This window comes from Gymnoscopelus microlampas, assembly GCF_963454915.1.
Source record: "Gymnoscopelus microlampas genome assembly, chromosome: 14".
Classification (NCBI taxonomy): domain Eukaryota; kingdom Metazoa; phylum Chordata; class Actinopteri; order Myctophiformes; family Myctophidae; genus Gymnoscopelus; species Gymnoscopelus microlampas.
In genome coordinates this window covers 51,749,689-51,766,137 of record NC_139951.1, presented here as the reverse complement: position 1 = coordinate 51,766,137, position 16,449 = coordinate 51,749,689, and the positions used below count along the sequence as shown (strand labels likewise).

The window sequence follows — 16,449 nt, the reverse complement described above, 5'->3', positions numbered from 1 at the left end:
CAAATCGTCCCCAAGTATGATAATATGTACTTTAGATTCCCCCATAGAAAGAGACTTGTCCAAGTGAACCAACTTCTCTTGTACTTGGGTAAAAGAAGCCTTATAGCCTTGTACTTTGTTGTACACTGAAAATAACCGACCTACAATGCGTTGCGACGCGCCGCGATGGCACACGTTGTGAACTTCGGATGTCTGCTTTTTTCCGGTGTGCGTCAGCGGCGTATGATGGAGTATAAAGTCAGCAATAGATACTACTACATACACAACACCATGGACAGTGTGTTACTCTCTGTCTGTCTGTCTGTCTGTCTCTCTCTCAGGCACAGAGCCAAGGTCGCCAGCTAGGCGCCAACAGCAGAGTCAGGGCCACCATTGCTCCCCTCCCCCAACCCTCCTCTTCATCCTCCTCCCCATCCTCCTCCTCCATGGGTCCTCCTCCCAACAAGGCCTCTCGTCCCACGGGTCCCACGGGGCGGCAGCCATCGGGCCCCCATGTCGTCTCCCTACCCTCCGCTCTGGAAGGGAAGGCAGGACGAGGACGATGATGACAAGATTCTGTGAGAGGAAACATATATACATGGGTGTATATGGTCCATGTGGTGGTATATATATGGTGTATATGGTGGTATACATGGGTGTATATGGTCCATGGGTAAAAAGAATCTTTAAAGTGCCCCTGAAATCAGAAGGAGAAGGGCGAAGAAATCCTCCTCAATATTTTCTTCTGAAATGATCTTTATATTTCATAGTTGAGGTTAATATCTATATCTATGTTTTGTCATAATATTCTATACAATGCCCTTTAAATGTAGACAGAGGGGTGTTTTTCAGACGGACTGGAGAGAGAAAGACAGAGAGGCTTGAGAGAAAGTAATAGATGGAGAGAGAGAGAGAGAGAGAGAGAAAGAGAGAGAGAGAAAGAGAGACTCAGAGAATCCTGAGTTAACACTCAGGATTTTGTTGTGTACAGTGGTATATTCTCATACACTGTACTGTATGTTACATGATGGGCAGTGTACAGTTTTAAGGTACACACACACACACACACACACACACACACACACACACACACACACACACACACACACCAAGTAATCTGCTCCGCTACATCTTCCTGAGCCCTCACTTTCAATTCAAAGGCCTTGCATAAGGAGCTACGGTACAGTTGACTCACAGGCGCTTAACTTTAGTGCACGCACACGTTACATGGATCCCACTTTAACAAGCCTGTGTGTGTGTGTGTGTGTGTGTGTGTGTGTGTGTGTGTGTGCGCGATTTGCTGAGGCAGCATCAGTTAAGCCACGCGCCATTTGAAATGTCACAACTGTAAAAGATGCATGTGATGTATCTAACGCTTACTGTAGCAAGTTGCCATGTTTGCAAAATGAGTTTGAGGTCGTGCATTAAGAGAAGTATCATTCTTCCTGTTAAGTTCAGCTATACCACTACAATGTTACTTCACAGTTTTTTTTTTGTTGACACATTCCAGTTTAGATCTCATGATGCTGTATATTATTTAGCGTTGAGCTACTTGTTGTTATAACTGCATTTTCCATTGAAGTGGAAGTGGACAGTATGAGTAAATAAACTGTCAAATATCTACAGCCTGTATTGTATTATTATATCATATTATTACTAGCTGTCCCTTGTGAATTATTCTCCTCTGTCACCTGCACTTTTGAATAGAAACTCAGCCTCACTTCCTCTTTTTATCCAGAACACAAGGCAGGACCTCAAATACAGTTCTATTCTGAACATCATAATTTATCTTGCCACATTCAGACACCTGAAACTGTCCATGGTTTTGCCTTTCTATATAAAGCCTCTTCATGTCTGTCAATAGACCACCAAATGGTCTAAATTTAGATGGTGTGTACAGAGCCAGTTGGTCATGTGTGTCTGTGGGAAGTTTCACTGTTCACTATTTTTCTGTTTCAGTACTCGATACAGGAAGTAACAGGTTCTCATGTAACCACATGAACCCTAGCGCTCCTTTATAGGAGCTCTGTAGATAAAGGTGACTGCATTGATGTGCATTTCAATTTGTCCGCAGTCTCCGCACAATGGGTTCGCTTGCTTTCAGTGTATTCTGTTCTGTACAGTGTGACGGTTTGTGTGTGTGTGTGTGTGTGTGTGTGCGTGCTCATGTGCGCGCACGCGTGCATACAGTATGTGCACGCACACGTGCGTGTGTGTGTGTCCAGTTTTACTCCCTCTGTGTTGTGGGGGCAACAGGGCAAAGACAAGGAAGTGGAAAATTCACAATAAAAGAGGAAGTCATTGTGCTATTTATCCTCACTCAGTTTACTGACTAAAATAGTTCAAAGAAAAGTGGTGCTGTTTAATGACTTGTTTTTCTTTTCTGAGCCTGAGTTAGACCCTGATTCACTCACAGATACAAGAATATGAAGAATTAGAGCTGGGCAATTCACAGAAAATATATCAAAACCGATGTTTAGAACCAATAACCGACTTAATCTTGCTCATTGTATTTCTTATATATCAATGGATCAACACAAATAAATTCTAATATATTTTTTTAAATAATCAACTAAATTGATTGGTCTGATTACCACCTAATCCTGTATCCTACTATCATTCTAGTAACCTCTGTCTGTAGTGGGTCTGTAGTGGTAGGTGAAGATACCCGGTTCTCCTCAGTGTTATTAGCGTTTATGTGTAAAACACTGTCGCCATGGTTACGGGGCTGCCCAGCTATGGGACGAACTGCCTCCCGGGTTGCCAGATCATGTGCGCATATCCCCCCACGGCTGCGTCGACCGGGTATGGTCTAGTTGAGTTAAACATTATTATTATTATAAAACAGAATGAGAGTGAGCAAGCGTGCTTGAAGGGGGGCTGTTTATTTGAGACTATTGCACAGAGAAACAAATAGCCTATCTACAAGCTCACGTTGTAGATAGGCTATTTTTAAAGAAGGAATATTGGGGGGATTTTTTTTTATTGTGGAATGTTTTCCAAATCCACACAGATCAGATCTTGTATGGGGGTCTATGGCACAACATGTTTTCAGAAGGGGGAGGTCTGCTTCTCTGCGGACAAATATTAATTCGGGGGTCCTTGCCATGAAAATGTTTGAGAACAACTGGTTCAAACAACATTAGGAAACGAGACCAAATAAGCAACTACACTTTTAAGCAACTTTACAGAAAAACAATCCCAAAGTCGCTTTTAAAAAGCGGACATGGCAACGCTGTCGCCGAGAGAGGCATATCACAGGATACGTGGATTAAAATGAATTGTAATAAACACAGATGTATGTATTGGGTCTGACTCTGGACAGCGTCCTAGTGAACTATTCTACAGTGTGTAATCCCTGGTCGGGGGTTAATCTATAGTGTGAAAACCACAACCATATATGAGCTGATTTAAAGAAATAAAGTCCTGCAGTGTGTAATGCTTAACGATCAGACCACTTTAAAGGTCCTACAGTGTGTACCTGCCCTTAAAGGGTTAAATGTCACACAATGTGGGGACCCCCATGGGGGGTCACGACCCTTAGTTTGGGAGCCACTGCTGTAGAGGGATATAAAGGGTTAAAAACATGTTGTAAACACAGGACATTTTGTGCCTTTCATGGAAAAGACAGAAAAACAAAGCAATTAAAAACATGTTCATTCATTCAAACCTTTCCTCACGTTTAAAACACTTTTAATATTTAAAAAAATATATTTCCAGGAATTTCCTGACCGTCCATTTCCAACAGTTCCTTAAAACCACGGCAGGAAATCCCTTTGTCCATATATGGTTGCTCCATTTCAAGGCCTTCCCCACGTCCATATATGGTCACTCCATTTCCTTTCAACCTTAAAGGGATAGTTCGCTCCAAAAATAACTTTTCTTATGGATGAGTCACCTCATGGAGACATAAATTCATGGATATGTTTTAGTTTGTGTGTCATTCATAAGACAATACTGTCACAGCCTTTTCTGTTTTTGTTACAAAAGAACGATGGTCTTAGGACCTTGTTAACTCCTAACCAATCAGAGTGCAGAGGGGCGTCGCTCTAAATTTGGTGACGTCAGCGTGCTCCGTGCACAGACCGTGGGGGGGGGGAGGGGAGAGGGGACATAGATTGGTGAAGCAATAGGAAGCGCCGCACGAATCCGGTTGGCTGGGTTTGGATCCGCCCTTCAAGACCATGGATAGGGCTCGTTCTTTCAGTCTAATACTGTAATGACCAGCGCCTCGTGTGGTCAGACTATGTAACTACAGTCTGACTGTGTGGATGACAGTCTGGTGCTTCTGTGAGGAGCTAGCCTGGGCAGCGTTCCTTTTGGGGTATATGATCCGGTTGGGAGCGGACCGGATCGCGACAAACCGGAAAGACGTCTCACCCCAAAATAGGTCCGTCCTATAAAGTCCTTGATGCGGCATAGTTTAGCTTATGTTTTAAATGTAAATGTGAGTGTACTTTCCGGAGACTATTTAGCGTCTGTATTATCCCACGGGGAAATTCTATTCCATTTAAATAGGGATTGGGGAACCAAAACAAAGCGGCACCGCAAAACCGGATGGTGACAATCCGGAAAGAGGATTCTTTTTTCTTTTCTTTTTTTCAGTAGGCGTGGCCTAGACCGGATCATATGGGTCTTTAGTAACGCAGACCAGGCTTTCCTCTGCGGTGGAAAGACTGGTGACGCGAGGTTAGTGAGGAGGTTTTATTTCCCAAGGGGGCGGGATCAAAAGAATGGCTCTGGACGCAATTGGTTAGATTTACAAGCAACTAAGTCATAGCCATATGATCATATGATAGTATGGTCATAGCGTGGCACCGAGTGACGCGCTATGAGCTTGTAGATCTGCTATTTTTGAAAAATCGGGAACATTTGTACAAATCTTTGAATATATATATATATATATTTTTTTTTTAAAAGCAAACCTTTGTAACTCAAATCTTTGCTTCTGGGGGGTCCCTGGAACAACATATTTGAGATGGGGGTCCCTGGAACAACATATTTGAGATGGGGGTCCGCGGCCAAATACATATTATTTTGGGGGTCCTTGGCATGAAAAAGGTTTGAGAACCACTGCGGTAGGAGCCACAAAGAGTCTCCTTTGTGTCTCCTACCGGTCTCCATGGGGTGTGTAATCCATAGTGAACTATCCCTTTAATAAGGCCTTACCATTGTCCATATATGGTCATATGAAAAGAGAGATGGCTTCATGTTTGGGAAACTGATTATGACCATATAAGGAAATACCATTGTTTATAAAGTAATCCCTCTGTCCATATAAGGTCATGTTCATAAAGTAATCCCTCTGTCCATATAAGGTCATAGAAACGGGAAGTTCCATCACTTCCTGGAGGCGGAGCCTTTATGGAAGATGTAGATTGGCCGTTGGTCACCTAGCAACGCACGCACGCACGCACACACACACACACACACACACACACACACACTTTAGTTGTTCAGTTGTCAACATTTCACAGTCTGTGTGTGTGTGTGTGTGTGTGTGTGTGTGTGTGTGTGTGTGTGTGTGTGTGTGTGTGTGTGTGTGTGTGTGTGTGTGTGTGTGTGTGTGTGGTAAGTATGCTACAATTAAGATAGCAGTGTGTATTTTATAGGGCTGGGACTCGATTAAAAACATTAATCTAATTAATTAGAGGCTTTGTAATTACAGTAATGAATCGCAATTAATCGCATTTTAATTGCATATCAATATTTGACCTGAGAATATTAACAGTGAAAAGCATTTCTAATGGATTTTGGCATACGTCTTTAAGTACATGTACTCAAGAACTCTACTTAGGTACAATTTTGAGGTAGTTGCACTTGACTCTCGAGTATTTCCAATTTCTAATACTTTTACTTCTACTCCACTACATCTCAGAGGCAAATATTGTACTTTTTACTCCATTACAATTCATTGAAAACTTTAGTTACTTTGTAGATTTAGATTATTATTACAAAACATGGCCATTTGAAAGTAGCAGATCTACAAGCACAACGCATTGTGAGCTTGTAGATCTGCTATTCTCCACCACTGGAGGCTGGAAGAGTGTGTTGTTGTTACTGTTGTTTTTTATTCACCTGTTTCCTAGGCTGTGTGTTTTCCACTTCCTGTCGATTTCATTGGATATCATTGGTCATCTGACCAGTTTCATTGGATTTCATTGGATAACCAACTAGCGTTTGTCTCAGGGGACATGCACACACATGTCCGTTCGCGACCGTTTTGCGTCCGTTTTGCGTCCGTTTCCGTTCGCCGGAAGTCCCATCCACTCCCATGTTAAAAAAAAAAGCGGGACCGTACCGGAAACGGTATGAAACGGACGCGAAACGGTCGCGAACGGACATGTGTGTACGTACCCTGAGACAAACGCTGGTTGGTTTGGTGCGCTGATATGATCGGTCCGTCTGAAACTGGTCCAGTGAGAAACGTTCCGCGGTGCAAAATTAGGTGCGATTAAAATGCGTTCATTTTTTTTAACGCAATATTTTTTCTGTAAATTAATTGATCGAAATTAACGCCATAAAGTCCCAGCCCTAATAATATATAATGAGTGTTTGTTACATGTGTGTAACAGTGTGTATTTAATATAGTGAGTGTGTGTTACCTGTGTGTAACAGTGTGTAGGAAGTGTATCCTACACTCCTTATAAGGTAACAGCTGAAGGTGTCGGGTTTCAGTCTGACGCTCCTGTAGTTGTGACGAGTCGTTGCCTAGCAACAACATCCCATCGTTAGAAAGTTACTGTCTCTAGCAACAACATCCCATCGTTAGAAAGTTACTGTCTCTAGCAACAACATCCCATCGTTAGAAAGTTACTGTCTCTAGCAACAACATCCCATCGTTAGAAAGTTACTGTCTCCTAGCAACAACATCCCATCGTTAGAAAGTTACTGTCTCCTAGCAACAACATCCCATCGTTAGAAAGTTACTGTCTCCTAGCAACAACATCCCATCGTTAGAAAGTTACTGTCTCTAGCAACAACATCCCATCGTTAGAAAGTTACTGTCTGTCTGTCTGTCTGTCTGTCTGTCTGTCTGTGTAATAGTTAGAATGTTACTGTCTCTAGCAACAAGATCCCATAGTTAGAAAGTTACTGTTTCCTAGCAACAAGATAACATCCCATAGTTAGCAAGTACGTCTCCTAGCAACAAAACACAATTTTACAATATATAACAGGCTCTATATTACAGTACTTACGGTAAGGTTTTTGCTTCGTGCGTAGCTGCTCCAGGGTTGAGCTTCCAGGATAAACATTCCGCCCGGCGACAGGCTCTGATAGGCCCGTTTAAACAGCCTGACCACGCCCCCGTCCCCTGATTGGAGCTGGACCCACTTGGTCACGCCCAGACACATGATGACATCGTACTGGCCTTGTCCAGGCCACGCCTCCTGCTCCGAGACATAGTCGCCCTGGAAACCAGACAGACAGACAGACAGAGACAGTTAGTTTAAAGACGCACTGAAGTGGCATTTTCGGTCATTTTATTTTGAAGGTTCAGCCTGAAACATGGGCTCAACGACTCTAAACCAATCAGAAGGTCCCATCCCTTCAGGCTATGGGACGTTGGATCTCAATCACTTCAGCCGTGCGCAACACGGCTAGTGTTTGTTTACAAGTGAGAGAGAGACGGCCAGTGAAGCACGTTTGCTACTACCTGGCTTATTTCTCACCTATAATGTTTTCAGATACATATTTTAGTGTGCAGATGAAGTTTAAAATGAGTAATACACTCATCTTCAATGAGATTCAAAACGGAGTATCTCTGTAATTAAAATCAGCTGTGTTTGAAGAACGTGCAGCTATGGGAATCAAACAGGTGCATGTAATCAAGATTCATTTATATTCATGAAGGCTGTGTTATGTCATCACGCAGCACGTTTTCCTTTACAGGAAGTAATTAAGATTGGCTTTTTAGGGACTTTACATATAAAAATACGCAAAAATGGGTTTTTTCATTTTTTTTGCATCTATTGTTAGGTATGCCCATATGATGACCATATGGGCATATGGCCATATGGGTCACTACCGAAACGGAAAAAAAAATTCACAAAAAAATCACTACCAATCAGCTTTAAATTGCCTGAAACGTGCTCCTAACAGGTTTTTGGGGGAACATTTTTTTTTCTGTTTTCGTCACTCGTCACTTTTCGTCACTACCGAAACGGAAAAAAAAATTCACAAAAAAATCACTACCAATCAGCTTTAAATTGCCTGAAACGTGCTCCTAACAGGTTTTTGGGGGAACAATTTTTTTTCTGTTTTCGTCACTCGTCACTTTTTGTCACTACCGAAACGGAAAAAAAAATCACTACCAATCAGCTTTAAATTGCCTGAAACGTGCTCCTAACAGGTTTTTGGGGGAACATTTTTTTTTCTGTTTTCGTCACTCGTCACTTTTCGTCACTACCGAAACGGAAAAAAGAATTCACAAAAAAATCACTACCAATCAGCTTTAAATTGCCTGAAACGTGCTCCTAACAGGTTTTTGGGGGAACATTTTTTTTTCTGTTTTTCTCACTCGTCACTTTTCGTCACTACCGAAACGGAAAAAGAAATTCACAAAAAAATCACTACCAATCAGCTTTAAATTGCCTGAAACGTGCTCCTAACAGGTTTTTGGGGGAACAATTTTTTTTCTGTTTTCGTCACTTTTCGTCACTACCGAAACGGAAAAAAAAATCACTACCAATCAGCTTTAAATTGCCTGAAACGTGCTCCTAACAGGTTTTTGGGGGAACAATTTTTTTTCTGTTTTCGTCACTCGTCACTTTTCGTCACTACCGAAACGGAAAAAATAATTCACCAAAAAATCACTACCAATCAGCTTTAAATTGCCTGAAACGTGCTCCTAACAGGTTTTTGGGGGAACAATTTTTTTTCTGTTTTCGTCACTCGTCACTTTTCGTCACTACCGAAACGGGGAAAAAAATTCACAAAAAAATCACTACCAATCAGCTTTAAATTGCCTGAAACGTGCTCCTAACAGGTTTTTGGGGGAACAATTTCTTTTCTGTTTTCGTCACTCGTCACTTTTCGTCACTACCGAAACGGGAAAAAAAAATCACAAAAAAATCACTACCAATCAGCTTTAAATTGCCTGAAACGTGCTCCTAACAGGTTTTTGGGGGAACAATTTTTTTTCTGTTTTCGTCACTCGTCACTTTTCGTCACTACCGAAACGGAAAAAAAAAATCACAAAAAAATCACTACCAATCAGCTTTAAATTACCTGAAACGTGCTCCTAACAGGTTTTTGGGGGAACAATTTTTTTTCTGTTTTCGTCACTCGTCACTACCGAAACGGGAAAAAAAATTCACAAAAAAATCACTACCAATCAGCTTTAAATTGCCTGAAACGTGCTCCTAACAGGTTTTTGGGGTAACAATTTCTTTTCTGTTTTCGTCACTCGTCACTTTTCGTCACTACCGAAACGGAAAAAAAAATCACAAAAAAATCACTACCAATCAGCTTTAAATTGCCTGAAACGTGCTCCTAACAGGTTTTTGGGGGAACAAATTTTTTTCTGTTTTCGTCACTCGTCACTTTTCGTCACTACCGAAACGGAAAAAAAAATTCACAAAAAAATCACTACCAATCAGCTTTAAATTGCCTGAAACGTGCTCCTAACAGGTTTTTGGGGGAACATTTTTTTTTCTCGTTTCGGTAGTGTCACTACCGAAACGGAAAAAAAATGACTAAGTCCAGAGCTCGATGAATGTTAGGGACCAAAAAAAAAGTCACTACCAATCAACTTTAAATTGCCTGAAACGTACTCCTAACAGGTTTTTGGGGGAACAATTTTTTTTCCGTTTCGGTAGTGACACCATTGTGTCACTACCGAAACGGAAAAAAAATTACCAAGTCCAGAGCTCGATGAATGTTAGGGACAAAAAAAAAGTCACTACCAATCAACTTTAAATTGCCTGAAACGTGCTCCTAACAGGTTTTTGGGGGAACAATTTTTTTTCTGTTTTCGTCACTCCTCACTTTTCGTCACTACCGAAACGGAAAAAAGAATTCACAAAAAAATCACTACCAATCAGCTTTAAATTGCCTGAAACGTGCTCCTAACAGGTTTTTGGGGGAACATTTTTTTTTCTGTTTTCGTCACTCGTCACTTTTCGTCACTACCGAAAAGGAAAAAAAAATTCAAAAAAAAATCACTACCAATCAGCTTTAAAATGCCTGAAACGTGCTCCTAACAGGTTTTTGGGGTAACAATTTTTTTTCTGTTTTCGTCACACGTCACTTTTCGTCACTACCGAAACGGGAAAAAAATGCACAAAAAAGTCACCACCAATCAGCTTTAAATAGCCTGAAACGTACTCCTAACAGGTTTTTGGGGGAACAATTTTTTTTCTGTTTTCGTCACTCGTCACTTTTCGTCACTACCGAAACGGGAAAAAAATTCCACAAAAAAATCACTACCAATCAGCTTTAAATTGCCTGAAACGTGCTCCTAACAGGTTTTTGGGGGAACAATTTTTTTTCTGTTTTCGTCACTCGTCACTTTTCGTCACTACCGAAACGGAAAAAGAAATTCACAAAAAAATCACTACCAATCAGCTTTAAATTGCCTGAAACGTGCTCCTAACAGGTTTTTGGGGGAACCATTTTTTTTCTGTTTTCGTCACTCGTCACTTTTCGTCACTACCGAAACGGAAAAAAAAATTCACAAAAAAATCACTACCAATCAGCTTTAAATTGCCTGAAACGTGCTCCTAACAGGTTTTTGGGGCAACAATTGTTTTTCTGTTTTCGTCACTCGTCACTTTTCGTCACTACCGAAACGGGAAAAAAAAAATCACAAAAAAATCACTACCAATCAGCTTTAAATTGCCTGAAACGTGCTCCTAACAGGTTTTTGGGGGGACAATTTTTTTTCTGTTTTCGTCACTCGTCACTTTTCGTCACTACCGAAACGGAAAAAAAAATTCACAAAAAAATCACTACCAATCAGCTTTAAATTGCCTGAAACGTGCTCCTAACAGGTTTTTGGGGGAACAACTTTTTTTTTTCGTTTCGGTAGTGTCACTACCGAAATGGAATCCACTCAATAACATGACTGGACTTGACTCGAGTGGGAATCGAACCCACTCAAATCAAGTCTCTCCAATAACATGACTGGACTTAACTCGAGTGGGAATCGAACCCACTCAAGTCAAGTCTCTCCAATAACACGACTGGACTTGACTCGAGTGGGAATCGAACCCACTCAAGTCAAGTCTCTCCAATAACATGACTGGACTTGACTCGAGTGGGAATCGAACCCACTCAAGTCAAGTCAATCCATGTTATTGGACAGACGCTCTACCAGTTGAGCTATGCTGTAGGCTGAGAGTTACAGGTTTCCTGGTGGTTTTAACTTGTTTTTCTAGAAGTTAGTCTGCAAAGGGAAGCATCACTAAGGATATCAGTCAATTTATCCGTTGCCCCAAGTTACCGGGGACACTTGACTCGAGTGGGAATCGAACCCACTCAAGTCAAGTCAAGTCATGTTATTGGACAGACGCTCTACCAGTTGAGCTATGCTGTTGGCTGAGAGTTACAGGTTTCCTGGTGGTTTTAACTTGTTTTCTAGAAGTTAGTCTGCAAAGGGAAGCATCACTAAGGATATCAGTCAATTTAGCCGTTGCCCCAAGATACCGGGGACACTTGACTCGAGTGGGAATCGAACCCACTCAAGTCAGGTCAAGTCATGTTATTGGACAGACGCTCTACCAGTTGAGCTAAGCTGTTGGCTGAGAGTTACAGGTTTCCTGGTGGTTTTAACTTGTTTTTCTAGAAGTTAGTCTGCAAAGGAAAGCATCACAGTAAAGACACCAGTGGGATTTGAACTCATGGCCTCTGGATCATGAATACTGCGTCTCAACCCATTGAGCTAACAGATGGCTGACAAGTACAGCCTTCCTGGTAGTTTTCAGTTGATCTTCTGGAAGCCAGTCTGCAAAGGAAAGAATCATAGGAAAGACATCAATGGGATTTGAACTCATGGCCTCTGGATCATGTATACTGCGTCTCAACCCATTGAGCTAACAGTTGGATGACAAATATAGCCTTGCTGGTAGTTTTCAGTTGATCTTCTGGAAGCCAGTCTGCAAAGGAAAGAATCATAGGAAAGACATCAATGGGATTTGAACTCATGGCCTCTGGATCATGAATACTGCGTCTCAACCCATTGAGCTAACAGATGGCTGACAAGTACAGCCTTCCTGGTGCTTTGACTTGAACAACAAACAAGACAAATAACTTTAAAGAAATGTGTTACAGCATAAATATAAATCTTTTTCATGGGGGGGCCTGACACTACATCTTTTCACATTGGGGTCCACTGCCCAAATACATGTCAATTTGGGGGGTTGACAAGAAAACGTTTCAGAACCACAGATTCCAAGGAAACAGCTGTAGGTGAATGGATAGAGTCACTGACTAGTGAGCCGCAGGTAACAGGTTCAAGCCTCAGCTACAGCAGCAAGTCAGGATGTCAAATCAAATAGGTATTATTAGGAGTGAAATGGTTGTGTTTCTTCACCCCAACTGCACATGACATCAGTTTACATACGTTATTTTCAGTGATGAAGACAAACCGCACAGACGTTCACTGTACTTTAGTGCATTTTGTAAACTTATGACTCTGAGTAGAGTATAGCCTGACTTAAACAAACAAATAACAACTTAGTATAGTCAGATTATTACGAAAGTTAAATCCGAAATAATCACTAAGTGTGGAGACCAAAATCGTCCCCCCAAAAACCTGTTAGGAGTACGTTTCAGGCAATTTAGAGTTGATTGGTAGTACTTTGTAGTGACTTGTTTGGTCCCTAACACCACAAATGGTTTACATACTCTTTACGAATGTCTTACGCATCATTTGCTTAACATGAATGATAATTCTAGTAATTGTTTGGTGTCTGCATTCATGAAAGCCAGGTAGTTTGCAACAGGTAAGGAGAAAGTCCACATTAACAGACAGTCATAAATGATGAACTGTCTTCACTTTACTGTAGGGCACATAATAACATGTACAAAGGATTTATAGATATTTTAGGAATGTTTTACAAAGCATGTTAAACATGAACAAACACATTAACAGACAGTTGTAAATGATGAACTGTCTTCACTTTACTATAGGGCACATAATAACATGTACTAAGGATTTATAGATACTTTAGGAATGTTTAACAAAGCATATGTTAAACATGAACAAGCTACCAATAGCTTGTATATATTATGTAACATCAGTTACAAATGATTTAATAATCATTTACAGATGTATTATACATGGCTTATTCATGAATAGTTACTAATACCTTTATAGATGATTTGTAACCGTAGTTATAAAGGTTTTAGTAATCATTTACAAATGTCAATAAACAGGTTGTTAATGATTTGTTAATAGTCTACAAACTGCTTATAAACATTTATAAATGCTTTAGAATGGGTCGTTACAAATGATTTAATAATCTTTTACAGATGTATATAAATGGCTTATTCATGAATAGTTCACTACTTACTAATACTTTACAAATAATTTGTAACTGTAGTTATAAAGGTTTTAGTAATCATTTACGAATGTCAACAAACAGGTTGTTAGTGATTTGTTAATAGTTTACAAACTACTTATAAACGTTTATAAATGCTTTATAACGGGTCATTATTGTAAAGTGCTACCGACAGTTGTGTATGAACTTGGGGTCCTTGACATGGAAATGTTTGAGAACCACTGCAATATACAGTATGTGTTTGTACGCATATGTGAATGAATGCTTGCTTACCCAAAAATGGCTCTGTATTCTGGAAGCTGGTAGTGCTGATAGCTGTAGTGCGGCTGAGTCCAGAGAAGGCTTTTTCTGCGATGTTAAAGAGCACTTTCTTCTTCTCCAGCGTACAGCTGGACACTACCAGCAAACTGGAATTACTGGAAACACCAGGAGACACACAGCACACATCTCAAAAGAGTGCTACCACATTTTCAACCACAAATGTCATTTATTCAGTCTCTAAAATTCAGTCCCTTACATATCTTATTTACCTTTTGGCTAATATGTCATGGAATCACACACATCACTCTTTTATAATTTGTTGTACGATGTTGCTTGTAGAAATGTATGCTAATTTTACTACTTTCTTTTTTATTTGTGAAAATGCGTGAATTATTATTATTAGGACTTTTATTTCTATAAAATAATAATTGATTCTTATTTTTGCCAGCCCAAAATACAGATGCCAGGGTTAATTAGGTTAAAAATAGTTTTGGGTGGGGCGCCCGTTGGCCTAGCGGTCCAGGCGCATACCATATATAGCAGGGATGTCAAACATACGGCCCGCGGGCCGGATCAGGACCGCTAACTAGTTTAATCCGGCCCGCGAGATGATTTTGCAAAACATTTAAAAAAAAAAAAAAAATTAAATTCTAAAAATTGTTTTTTGGCCAAGTCTACGCCTGCAACCACACGTAACTTCCACTTTCCTCTTCTTCTTCCTCGTCTTTGTATTGGTATTGTTTGTGTTGGAGCGCCTCAGTGCGGCTGCAGAGTTCATGTGCAACCTCTACCAGAGAGAGATAGAGACACTAGAAACTCTGCTGGAGACACAAAACAAATTGTGTAGACTTGGCCCTTTGAAATAAAATGTATTTTGGCACAAAAAAAAAAACATTTTTTTTCTTAACGGTTATCGATTAATTAATCGGTAAGGCCTAACGGTAGGTAAACGGTTAATAAAATGTCTCCATTTGGCCATCCCTATTTGTGAAGTTTACATTTTCAGAATGTGCTTGTACTAACTAAGACTAAGTAAAGTAAACAAAGAAAACTATCTGAAGTTGTTGTTATTGTTATTATTAGTTATTATGCAATGATTTTACCGGTCCGGTACCGGTCCGGTACCGGTCCGGTACCGGTCCGGCCCTCTGGCCCTCCTCCATGTGGCCCCTGAGCTAAAATGAGTTTGACATCCCTGATATATAGGCTCTAATACAGTCTGACAGAGTGTCGCGAGTTTGAATCCCAGTCCCGACAACCTTTGCTGCATGTCATTCCCCATCTCTCTCTCCCTGTTTCCTGTCTCGCTCTACTATACACTGTCAATAAAGCCCAAAATATTCCCAATTCATTTTTTATAATGATAGTTTTTTGCATTAATGTCGATGTTCAAGTGTGTGCAAGTAGTGAAGAAATACTAAAGTAAACATGATTTACGATACTACTGGCTCCCTCCCCAACACCCCTCACCTGAGGGTGTCCTCTGAGATGGTCTGTAGGACACTGGTATCCAGGGAACACAGGTTGGGTCCCTTGACACAACTGAGCTCTGCACTGCCAAGACTGTTGCCCGCCTTAGTCAGATACTTGGAAATGATGGCCTTGGCCTTGATGGTGACAAAAAATGTGTTAGTGCCATATACATGTACTGCACACATTTACGAACACACATGCAAAACAATAAATATAATCACAACGCATTATGTTTTCTCACTTTTACACTGATTACACTGCCTGCCAGCCAGCCAGACAGACAGACAGACAGACAGACAGACAGACAGACGCTCTACCTCCTGAGCCACTGCCGCCCCCATGTATATTATTTGTCAATAACACCATCAATCAATCAAAGATCATTTGTATACTTACCAGAGCTGAATCCCACTCCCCATCTGAAGAGTCCATTAAAGAACACAGTGTGTCAATCTGTGTGATGTTCCACATGCTGATGTCATCAGTAGTGGCGTTGCGTGACGCAGGCCCCAGCTCCTGGACTTTCTCTTCTGGGATGAACGACTCACTGACATAGGCCTGACGTTGTGGATAGAGACATATTAGTGGATAGAGACATATTAGTGGATAGAGACATATTAGACGGGACACCAGATCAGAAATGCAACTGGAATCACTTTATTTGCGATACCTGTTCATTCATGCAATACATTTACAAGACTTTTATCTTGGTGGTAATGTGGTCAGACAATATTAAATATTATGGTAAAAGGACAACAGCCTCACACGCAAGAATACAATGCAAAATACATTGGAAACAGACTTTCCAAATGTCTTCATGAAGTTATCATTTAATTGGATGAAAGACACCAGGCGCACAAGAAAATACCAATTGTTGACCACAGGGTTGTTGGGGGGCAATATTTATATATAATATATTTGTTTTTACATTCATGGTGTAGCCCCTTTAAAATGTAAGCCATTTAACATCATCACAACACACTCACATGACTTGGTAGACATCACAGGGTGGCTTAACCTAAGAAATAAAATAAAAGTCCATGCATTATAATAATAATTATTATTATTATAATTACTATTATATTTTGCTGTACGTTTTTTAAGCTGTCATAAGACGCTCTACAGATGAGGTTACCTCTCTAGCGAGCAGAACCAGGTGGTGCAGGAACTCAGGAAAGTCTCCTTGAGACTGTGTCAGATGGTCAAACACTGCATGGATGATGACGTCTTT

General features: G+C 40.6%; 1 protein-coding gene and 1 long non-coding RNA gene across 2 annotated transcripts in view; both read right to left on the bottom strand.

The window, feature by feature from the left end:
- LOC311060303 (zinc finger RNA-binding protein-like) overlaps positions 1 to 16,449 on the bottom strand; it is a gene marked incomplete at its 3' end in the record, with an annotated part of 91,409 nt that overhangs the window by 31,839 nt on the left and 43,121 nt on the right. The gene's annotated exons all lie outside the window — the stretch shown is intronic.
- Positions 5,123 to 7,386, bottom strand: LOC311059961. Its single transcript, XR_014602237.1, has 3 exons — positions 7,179 to 7,386; positions 6,585 to 6,690; positions 5,123 to 5,372 (listed from the first exon to the last, which is right to left on the bottom strand). It is a non-coding gene; the product is annotated as an uncharacterized lncRNA (long non-coding RNA).